Below are 12,182 nucleotides of genomic sequence, written 5' to 3'. Positions count from 1 at the left end.
TTACTTCGAGTGGTGTATTTAACCTGCAGTTAACTTTGTGCGTATGTTTGTTTGTATGTTCTTTATTTACTAATACAACTGTGGTGACTCATTATTTGCTGCTTCATGTCTTCAAACTACAATCCTCAAACGGCACATGACTTTAGGAAGAGGTCATCCAGTATCGTCCAGTTTTAGACTGACACTCTTCTCACGTATAATATTTTATTATTTACTCTTCAATTGATGTGTCCTCCGAACTCATTAAATTTACTATTAACCCGAGAAAGCACACGCTAATTTTACCCTTAAAAGGCGCAAGGGGTGCCTCTGAGATTCCCTACTGCATATACAAGCTACCTAAACCCACCGCCACCATTTGTATATTCCATCATTAATAGGAAAGGCTAGTCACTACTTTGCTATGAAATCATTTGTCAATGGTAATAAAAATAAACAGTATCAAATAATTAGAAAAGTACATACTTCAATAGGAGCCTTAGAGGCACCCCTTGGGCCTTTACATTAGTATAAAAAATAACCACATTTTTTCTGAGGTTAAGTAAAAAAAAAAGAGAGAGAGCTTAGGAAACGCAATCAGAGGATGTATTTCAAAGGTATAGGAACATTCTAGAGCGCAGGACGGCACGAAATACGTATTAAGAATAATGGCATTAAAAGTTGACTAGGGTGCCTCCGAGGCACCCCTTGATCTGTCTCGGGTTAAGGTAATTTGTTTGAACATTCCAATAATATAGTAACAATTGGGAAATACTTTGAAGAATTGGTTAAATATCAGTGTCCACTCAAAGGTAAGCTGGTTCCACTACAGAATGAAAGGACAGGTATAGGCATATAGGGGAAAAGGGGGTAATGACACGCGTTTTTTTAATTGCTCAAAACAACAATGAGAGAGTACCATGGAATCTAATGAATAGTGCTGTACATACCTACGTATGTTTACTATGAAATCACTCGGAACTATTGCGTAATTACTCTCCGTTATAAGATAGCAGACGGAAATTTGAAACCTCACTCTGCATGCAGTTACCCTGCAGTTGAGGGTAGTAGCACGAAACACGAGCTCTTAGTTAAATCTTTTTAAACTTACATATGATATTCCCTAAACGTATTTGCTTTCTTCGCTCTTTGTATTGCAGAAGAGCCTTACGAAGCATTGCTGTTAGAATTTCTGAGCTTCGGTGCTTTCCCTTCTGCTTCACTGACAACGGTTTTTGCCTAGAAATTGGATAAATTGCTGTTCATGGGACTATTGCGGAGAATTTTTCGGAATTGATGACTTCTCTTGATGGTCCACCGACTGACAGTTCAGAAACGTTACTAAATTTTTGTTTCGTCGAGTCCATTGCATCATCAGAAAGGTCTGCTTCCATATTCTCCTCAGTCTGACTACAGCACTGATCACTTGCAGCAAAATCAGCATGTGTAAAAACTTCTGGATTCATGAGGGATGTACCACACTTTTCAAAGCCTGATGAGGCATTTTTAATCACACGCACTCTTGTGTTCATGCGTGCTATTACCCCAAATCAGGCCATCTTGATTTCTTTGTTCTTGACTGGCATGCGAAAATATTATAACAAACTATATTTATTCTAAATTGACTATTCATACATATTGACTACAAAAATACCGTACCCCAGAAGTAAGTTTGAACTTAACCACTAAAGAAAACTGGTGAAATTTTTGAAGAAAAAACAAAGATTTTCAATATATGGTCATACTGCGCAGTACGTTCTCTGCAGCGCTCTCCCACTCAAGTGAGGTTCGTTGGGCACGTGTTGGTAGGGTTGAGCACCATAGAGGCCTTCTCTTTCTTCTGCTTCTTTGTAAACAGGGATGCGTGTAATTATAGGCCTACACAGCGTGTCATTACCCCATTTTCCCCTATATATATATATATATATATATATATATATATATATATGTTGTTTCGTGGATGTACCTTTCATGAGGTAAGAAGTATAGAAAGTAAGCTCAAAAAGAATTGTAGATAGATGACTCTTTTACTAATCTTTGAATTATCAACCCATAGTCCATGGCATGGAGCATAATTTAATTATATGAAGACAAGGACGTATGATGATTGATAAGATAACGCTAACACTTTTTTCCCAATTAGGAATTAGAGCTTGTATATAGTCACACTTTTTGATTTCAAGATTTATGACTTGTTCGTAGAACCTTTTATTAAATCCTACCAGGCACAACAATCTTGTCTTGTCTTCGTCACTTGTAACGGTGTTATATAGGTGCACCGGGCATCAAGTTCCTGTGTGTTAAAAATGTTATTTTGTATTGTTTATATAAAAATTGTAAAAATTACTGCAAATGGTGGTCAACCATCTATTTCTCTCTTGTAAAGATAAAAATTAAGAAAGTACACAATCGAAGCAAGCGTTAGCGAAGGTTCTACTAATCGACCCGATTGGCATTTGTGTGTTTGTCAATTTGTCCATCTGCTCCATGATAACTCTCGTAAAACTTTTCCGATTTCGATGTAACTTTGTATGTGCTTTCCTTCCACTTGCAGAAATAATCCAATTTTTTGAGATTGCAATACATTAAGTATAAGGGGACAAAACGAAGTAAAATCAATTCCCTGTTGCAAGTTTACAAATGTATGTACGTGCAAGACAATTTTCCAATATATACCACGTAAAAATTTTTCGTTTATGACAAAACTTAGTGTATATTTTCTTTGTGACATTGTAAATGTTTCCTCGACTTGAGGTTAAAAACTGCTAAAAATGAAAATGTGAATTCCTCCTCCTCTCAATTTCGAAAGTGTGTTTATTTAGTGAGTTTAACTATTTTGAGTGTCAACTTAGCTAATATTTTCCCCTTTGAGCATTGGCGCAAATCCCAGAGTGATGAGGGGAACATGTCCCATCAATCTTGGAACTGGAAAGGACTGTTTTCCCTAATAATCCTATTTGAAATGTGTTTTTTGGGGAGAAATGTGATGATTTGTATCTGCCCACCACACAGGAAAGTGTAATGAAATTGATGTCCCCCAAGAATAAGACTCAAATTTGTCCGCCTACCACTGAAGACAACTCTACTTCCCTGATCCTCCACAGCATTGTTTTTCAACTCCATAAATATTTTGAACATGGCTTTAAAAAATATGGGAACGGGCCTACCCGACCTCCCAATGTTGAAGACAGATTTGCTCCGCTGCCTTTGAGTACGAGTTTAGAAGAACTTTTCAAAGAAGTAAGCGTGATCTTGGCTAATACCGTATTTTTTGATTTGAGCCTGATATGAACTGAGCTCTTATAAAGAGTGAATGCAATGAATCTGAGCGTGAACTTGGCTATTAGTTTTTAGTTTGGGCTGAGATAAGCTCTTTTAAATGTAAGTTTAGTGAGTCAGAATACGAAGTTCGTTAATATTCTTCACTTTGGGCTGAGCTGATATCTTTTAAATGTAAGTTTAGTGAGTTTAAGCGTGAACTTAGCTAACATTTTTCAGTTTGAGCGCAAATTGAACGCATTCGTGTAACTTAATGTGTCTGAGCTTTAACTTAACTAATAGTTTTCTCATTTACTATGAACTGAATGGGACTCCTCCAAGAAATGAGCGTGAAATTTGGCTAATACTTTCCGTTTACAGAGTAAATTGAACTAAACTTCTTTAAAATGTGAGTTTAATGAATTTGGCAATTAACACTTCCGAAGTGTAAAACTCTGATTTTGATCAAATTTGGCAGCTAGATACTAACACATAAAATAATCGAATACGTGTTTTTTTTATTTTCTGCGGAAAAATGGTTTTAGGGGGCAAAAGCCCCCACCCAATATTTTGAAAGTTGACACCCTAAAGGCAAGAACAACTGAACCGAAGTGAATGATATTGTGCACAGATATTGCAGATGTAAAATGAGGGAATACGGGCTTCGTATTTTCCTGGAAAAAAACGGATGGGTGGGGCACGGACCCCTCCAAACCTATGATTACGAAATGTCAAAAGTGCTAGCAACAGTATATCAGATGCGTGTAAAGGACATGAAGAATTGCAACGAAACTTTGTGTATGAACAATAGGCAAAAAATAAACGAATACGTTTTTTTTTATTATTTTCGGGGAAAAACTGTTTTTGGGAGCAAAAGCCCACGTTCAAAATTTTGGAATTTGACCACGAAAGAAAAGAACAAGTGGACTTAAGTGAACGAAATGTTCACGAATATTGTAAAGGTAGGATGAGGAAATACGTGTTTCGTATTTTCCTGAAAAGAAAAAAAAAACTGTTGAGTGAACCGAGGCGTTGAGTGGCGGAAGGAGTGGACCGAAGCGAATGAAATTGTATGTATATATTGGATATGTAAAATATGGCCTTTCGTGTTTCACAAGTGTCTCCATCCGATTTCTTCAAATTTGGCAGATCAACTACAAGCACAAACAGTATAGCGTATTTTATAATATTTCAGGAAGGACCTTTAACCCTTACAATGTTTTTCCACATAAACAAAAACACGTGTCAATTTATTTCCAGTTTGCTGTTGATGTGCCAAATTTGAAGCAAAACGGATAGGGACACTTGAGAAACACGAAAGGCCTTATTTTACATAGAGTCTATATAATATCTACACACAATTTCATTTGCTTCGGTCCACTCCTTCCTGCGCTATTACGGTAATATTTTCTTTTTTTTTCGGATGGGGCGTGGGCCCCCAAACTGTTGTTTCGCACAAATTAAAACACGTTTCATTTATTGTTTTGCAAATTGTCCCTATACGAAGTTTAGTTGCAATTCTCCATATTCTTTAGGAACTTCTGACGTATGCTTATTTGCACTTTTGATATTTCGTAATCAACAGTTTAGAAGGTTCGTGCCTCACTCAACCGCTTTTTTCCAGGAAAATACGAAACCCAATTATCTCATTTTACGTCTACAGTATCTGTGCACAATGTCATTCAATTCGGCGAATTTCTTCTTGCCTTTTGGGCCTCAAATTTCAAAATGTTGGGTGGGGGATTTTGCCCCCTAAAACCGTTTTTCCGCAGAAAATGAAAAAAAAACGTATTCGTTATTTTTTGCGTATTGTCCCTACACAATGTGTCGTTCCAATTATTCATATCCTTTAAGCACTTCTGACATGCTGTTATTAGCACTTTTGATATTTCACGATCAAAGTTTTGGAGTGGTCTCTGTTCCACCTAAACGGTTTTCTTTTTCTTTTCAGGAAAATAAGAAACCCGTATTCCCTCACTTTATGTCTACAATATCTGTGCACAATTTCATTCACTTCGGTTCACTTCCTCTTTCGTTTCGGGCCTCAACTTTCAAAATTTTGGATGAGGGATTTGGCCCCCTAAAACCGTTTTCCGCAGAAAATAATAAACCCGTATTCGTTTATTTTTGGCCTATTGTTCATACACAAAGTTTCGTTGCAATTGTTCATGTCTTTTACATGCATCTGACATACTGTTACTAGCACTTTTAATATTTCATGATGAAAGTTTTGGAAGTTGTCCGTGCCGCACCTAACTGTTTTTTTCCAAGGAAAATATGAAATACGTGTTCCCTCATTTTATGTGTACAATTTCGTTGACTTCGGTTCACTTGTTTTTTTGCATTTCGGGCGTGAACTTCAAAATTTCGGGTGGGGGCTTTTGCGTAGAAAATAAAGAAATACGTATTCGATTATTTCATGTGTAGCATCTACCTGTCAAATTTTATCAAAATCGGAGTGTTAGACTTCGGAAATGTTACTTGTGAGCATGATATAACTAACAGTTTTCATTTTGAACATGAATTGAACTGCGGTCTTTTAAGAAGTGAGTTTAATGAGTGAATCTAAGCTTAACCTTTTTTTAAAAAAAAAAATAAATTAAGCTGAGTTTCTTTAAGAATTGAGTTCGAGTCTGAGGTTGTACTTAGTTTAACATTTTTCAGTTGAACATGAACTTGACTGATGTCGGTTATTTTGATAAGTTTTCTATACACTCATCGAAATTCTGAATATTTTTAAATTATTATTAATGGTTTAAAATTTCTGTCACTATCACAAATTCACTTGTTAAGGAGTTTGGTTTACATGTCAAAACTTCTTTATATATTTACCTTGTCTGTCTGTGTGTCCTTCCGTCCGGAAGATCAACAATCTGAAGATATACTTGATGGATCACCATCAAATTTTGAGCCAAGATGTAACGGGTTCAAAAATTAAGAATCGACTTCGTTGTTGGAGGTGATCCATCCAGTTGATCCCAAGAGTTAGTCCCCATATACTACTACCATAACGGATTATAATGGAGTATTATTGCTCCTTGGTACTATGCAACTCATTTATATTTAATAGTCAGTTTGGTTGCATACATTTCAGTTACTTTCTATATTCTAATCAAATTTCTTCACGTGGTGTACACGCGATATTGTTACTTGTTTTAATATTCACATGCTTAGTACTGTCTTAATCATTTAGTAGCACTTGTAGTGCATCTACAAAAGCTTTTGTTCTAGTTAGGCTCACTTGAAGAAGGGGAGGGGGAATGAAGCATAGAGGCCACAAATGTGAAAAGTTCCCTATGTAATTTAAACTTTCAGATGAGAAATTTACTTTATTTTCATTATATATACACACTTTTACGTTAATTACTATATTTGGAAACTAATCTTATACTATGGCAAGCGGCAGGCTGCTTGTATTGCTTTTGCAATTATATATATATATATATATATATATATATATATATATATATATATATATCTATATATATATATATATATATATATATCTATATATATATATATATATATATATATATATATATATATATATATACAGTGGCGGATCCAGGATATGATCAAGGGGGGGCTAAACCATAATTTGCCGTTTTATCCAGTGTAAAGTACAATTGAAGCCCATTTTATCCAGTGTAAACCTGAGCGTCAAGGGGGGGGCTATAGCCCCGTAGCCCCCCCTTGGATCCGCCACTGTATATATATATATATATACAATAGAATTTGAATAGTTCGTTTCCAGTTTAATTAGACTTCGAATGAGGTAACTTGAGATTCACAAAAATACAGTTCGGCGAATTGAATTTCATCTAGGATTTTCGGTAGGCATAGTTGAATATAAAATACCTTTGCGCTTAATTCAATCTAAAATCGTTTATTTTCCCTCATTTTATTTAAGAGGATATAACTGAATGACTTACTATTAGTGCTTTCACTTTATCACGGTAGTAATAACTAGTGCTGAGGGACTCCTATACATTCGTAGTCCGACGTCGAATATTAATTACATTTTGTGATTCCACTTTACATTGTTCTAGTCATGATGACGGGTGTGGCTGACCAGTCGAGTGGTCTGAAGTGCTCGTGTAAATAACTCAAGATGTTCCAGTAACACGTTCGAGTCTTGTCTATGACATGTAATAATTTCTCCATTCGTTTCATCATAGTCTTTTTTCAGTCTACATTGAATAACCAAATGCGGTGAAATAAAAAAAAAATAAAAAGAGAGACACAGTGATCTCATATGAGTATGTGGTTTAATTAATAGGATTTGCTTTTACTTTGAATATGTGGTTGCGAGTTCGATTCCCACTGTCGGTACGTCTGGAATCTTTAGCTTAGACATACTTGATAATCCCATTCGACTCATGAATCCTAGTACATTTGTGGGTTATGTTTCTGGGTACTTAAGACTTCAAAGATTTATAGGCGAATCTATTGTTGGCTTCTTAGACAACGAGTGAAGAATAGTCTTTTGTATATGGGTTGTCTTACTAAAACCACATTTAGTAAATGGTGGTTTTTGCTCCCAAACTATTCTATGCACAAGTATGAGAAGTCTTATTAAACGACAAGGCCCGTCCATCTCTCTGTCTGTAAAAGAGCAGTAAGTATCGAAGCAAATAGTGTGAAGATATAGTGAGATATAGGGATGCGCACGAGACAAGGTTTGTGACTGTCTCGACTCGAAAATGTGCTGTAAAAGTGATGTCTCGACTCGAAAAATATATATTTTTCTATTGGAAGAGCCGTGTCTCGACTCGAATTTTGTCAGGAAAATCCTGTCTCGACTCGTCTCGAGCGCATCCCTTGAGATACTGCTTTTCTGCAATAGATTCATCGTCCCAAGAAAAAGTTCCACCGTACCTATTAACCCTTTATATAAACTGGAAGTAGTAGAAACCAACAGGATGTAGAAGAAAATAGAGAGCACAATTTCTATGAATTGTTACAAGTTGAGAATGTCAGTGTCTGATTTACTCTGGTCATCGTTTGATTCATTTACGATAGCCCATGAATGGATTATGTGAAAGCCTACAAAAAAAGATGCTTAAGATAGCAGATAAACTTAAATTAAACTAACAAAACATGTTAGTGAAGTTCTTCTAAACCTAAACCAAAATATAGTATTGAACTTTGGTAATTCTATACATTATCAATCGTACTCACATGAAAGAGAACAATATTACATTTAAAAGAATATTTAAGTTATTATTCTAGTATGAAGACAAGCAATGATGTGTGTTGGTTTTGTTGTCTTTAGTATTCGGTGTAAACTGTATCTATGAGAAGCATAAGAGCTTTTAAAACCAAGGACTCCAGTGCAAGACAAAGACCACCAAGTTCTTGGTCTAGCATTTGCTCATCGCTACTACTTCCCTCGCCTACATATTTTTCTGAATGTTTAGCCGGAAGCTTGTCACTACCTTGGTCTTGCATTTGCTCATCACTACTACTTCTCTCGCCTACATGTTTGCCTCAATCTTTAATACGAAGCTTGTTTGTCACTATCTTCATATTGCATTTGTTCATTACTACTACTTCCCTCAACTACATGTTTTTCTGAATGTTTAGCCGGAAGCTTGTCACTACCTTGGTCTTGCATTTGTTCATCACTACTACTTCTCTCGCCTACATGTTTGCCTCAATCTTTAATACGAAGCTTGTTTGTCACTATCTTCATATTGCATTTGTTCATCACTACTACTTCCCTCGCCTACGTGAATCCCTGAATGTTTAGTCGGAAGCTTGTCACTACCTTGGTCTTGCATTTGCTCATCACTACTACTCTCGCCTACATGTTTGCTGAATCTTTAATACGAAACTTGTTTGTCACTATCTTCATATTGCATTTGTTCATCACTACTACTTCCCTCGCCTACATGGATCCCTGAATATTTAGCCGGAAGCTTGTCACTACCTTGGTCTTGCATTTGTTCATCACTACTACTTCTCTCGCCTACATGTTTGCCTGAATCTTTAATACGAAACTTGTTTGTCACTATCTTTATGCACAAGTATCGATACGTTGTGAACTCTCATCCGCGCAACTTGGAAAGCTATTCCCCCCCTCCCCCGTTATAAAATTATAATTAAACACACACCTGTTCGATACCACGACTAGTAGAAGCTCAGATTGCAGGACATGGATACTACTTTACACCATACTGATTTGGACGATTTAAAGTAAAAATGTTCTAATTTACATTTTCTTTGTTTTTCAGAAATTAATGCGAAAATACTGTAATATATTTGAGAACAAAACAACCTAGTCACCTTTCTCCTAGTCACCTAGTGTAGTTCCTTTATCATTGGAATTTCCACTGCCATCTTTCGTCAGTTGAATGAAGCTCCAACTTACGTTCTCTGTTAAGAGATTGACGTACAGTATCTAGAGCTGGTTTGTGTGTGTTTCTTTTCAGAAAAGTTACTTACACCACTATAACTTACGTCTTTTGTTAGCAGATTGACTTACTTAGATCTGGTTTCTGTGCTTTTTTTAAATGTTACTTATTACTTACACCATTGTAACTTCAACCCGTCCATTTATCAAAATTAGAGGTGTTATACAGTTCTGAAATTATTTCTGTGTTGCAAAGTAACAAACCTTTTGATATGATATTCACTCCACGCAGTGTTTAAAGTGACATCAGATGAGGTGACGGTATGGAACAAATATGACCACTTAGAGCAGTAATTTTGACAGAATCCTAAAGAGAATCTCTACTCCTGACATTTTTTCATCATTTTTGACGTGAAAAATCTATAGAAAGACATACACAGAAATGGAGAGAGAGATATATATAGAGAGAATGCGGACAAATATGTAAGTATTTTACTCCCCATTATCATCAGCCTAAGAAATATAAATATTAAAAAAAAAGTATTTAGTGAATATTGTTTTCCGTTGTATTTGTGTTTTCTTTTCGTCTCGTTTTCAAGGCTTTGAAGGCACTCTCGTCTCGTCTCCAGTATCTAGTATTTAATGATTCTTTCCAATCTCATTTCCATTTCCAAAGCTTCTGGTCTCGTTTTTACTCGTGGTCAACAATAATTTTCTTATAATTGAAAACACAGATGTCCAGACAATGTGAAAGAATAATTTTGAATTTAGAAAAGAGTCTTGTCAATGACAGAAGAAGATCCAGGTTAAACATTTTAGGTGGGCGGTACGGCAGAATTTTTCGAGGGAGGGGGGAATTGCTCGCACAAATGTTGAAAAAAATCAAAAGCATAAATTTTGCCATTGAATAGGGTGATAAGGAACTGTTATTTACTTTCAAAACATCAGCAACGGAATCTTTGATAGTACAAACATATTTGATGACTCAATGCTACGTCGTACTTATTTCTATGTGTAAAACCCGTTTTTTTCCTACACGCAAATTATAATTCAAATCAGTTATTTTTACCGGTATGCCGTACCGGCCGATTTTCTAACTTTCGGATGCATAACCGGCTCATACCGCCTCACTTTAAGCAATGACTCCACGTGTCATTTCGGTTTTATAATTTCCACAGATAGCAGTTTACTATGGTACAATATGACATAATATTCTGGCAGTGAGAATATACTAACATTGTACAGAACTTCGATGAGCATTGAAGTGGAAGGATGATCGCAGTCTGAGTTTTTATATATATTTTAAAACCACAACATTAGTGAAAGGGTATACTAAAAACAATGGCCTAAATTTATCGAAAAGAAATAAATTTTGTTTAGATGAAGTCATAAGGAACTAAAAAACTAAGAAAGAAGATAATATTATTATCATATTTTTTTGTTCAAAATGTTTGAGGAATGAGATCAGTCGAGAGTTTATAAGATACATACAGGGTGTAACATAAATGCATGACCAAAAGGGACAAGGTGATTGCGGACATCCAAATAAGTAAAAATGTTCTTATAAACATGGGTCCGATGCCGCTTCGTTTCAGAGATACAGGGTGTTCAAATGTCGAGTTCCTCAAATGGCTCACTATGGGAAAGTGAATGGAAATCTTCAATATTACAAGAATAATACAATCAAGTAGAATTATGCCTGTGCAAATACATTTACACTAACATAGAGAATAAAACTAATCAATATTTGAGGTTATTAGGTTGTCAGTGTTGCCGACCTGGTACAAAGTGTTATGTTTTCAAATAGCACGTTCACACGAAGTGGGCAACATTGTTACCCAATAACATTACTTTGTGTCTTTTAACATTTAATTACTTTGTGAGTTCATACGTAAGTTATTCTCATGTGCATTTATTTGTAACAACACAATAACACTTTTATGCAAGAGTTGTAATGTATGAACCATTATTTCCTATTGTGGGCCGTTAATTGACTTCACACTTGGGCGCCTTGTCTTTCGAAAACGAAGAGGAATCTGTCCCATGTTTAGGAATATTTTGATGTCAGCAATCATATGCTAACGCGTGGAAGTCTAGTGTTATTTAAAAACAAAACACTTTGTACATAACACATTTCTAATTGCGCTTTTTATACTAATTTAAGAATGCTGAATCCAATGAAACTATTTTTTAACATATCAGCTCATGGGGTTACGAGAAACGTTATCTCAAATTGGAATCTTTGAGGCATCGCTTATGCCAATAGTAAGTGCCCACGCTTCAATACATTTCTAATTACGATTTTTATACTAATTTAAGAATGCTGAATCCAATGAAGCTGTTTTCAAACATATCTGTTTCTGCAGTCACGAGAAATTCAATCTCTAAGTCGGGATATTTATATTTAGACTATTCATATTTATATCCTACATTTGAGGTTATTTTTCTAGGCACTTCATAGACAGGTAGTTTAAAAGTAGTTCTGTTTAATTCAGCGTTCTCAAATTAGTATAAACAGTACAATTAGAAATAAATCCAATCGTGGGCACTTTCTACTAGTTGCATGATCATGAATTCTTTTGGGAGAAGA

Source organism: Thermobia domestica, chromosome 12, assembly GCF_964235325.1.
Source record: "Thermobia domestica chromosome 12, izTheDome1.hap1.1, whole genome shotgun sequence".
In the NCBI taxonomy this organism is placed as follows: domain Eukaryota; kingdom Metazoa; phylum Arthropoda; class Insecta; order Zygentoma; family Lepismatidae; genus Thermobia; species Thermobia domestica.
The sequence above is the reverse complement of the archived record's forward strand: the minus strand, read 5'-3'. Positions refer to the sequence as shown.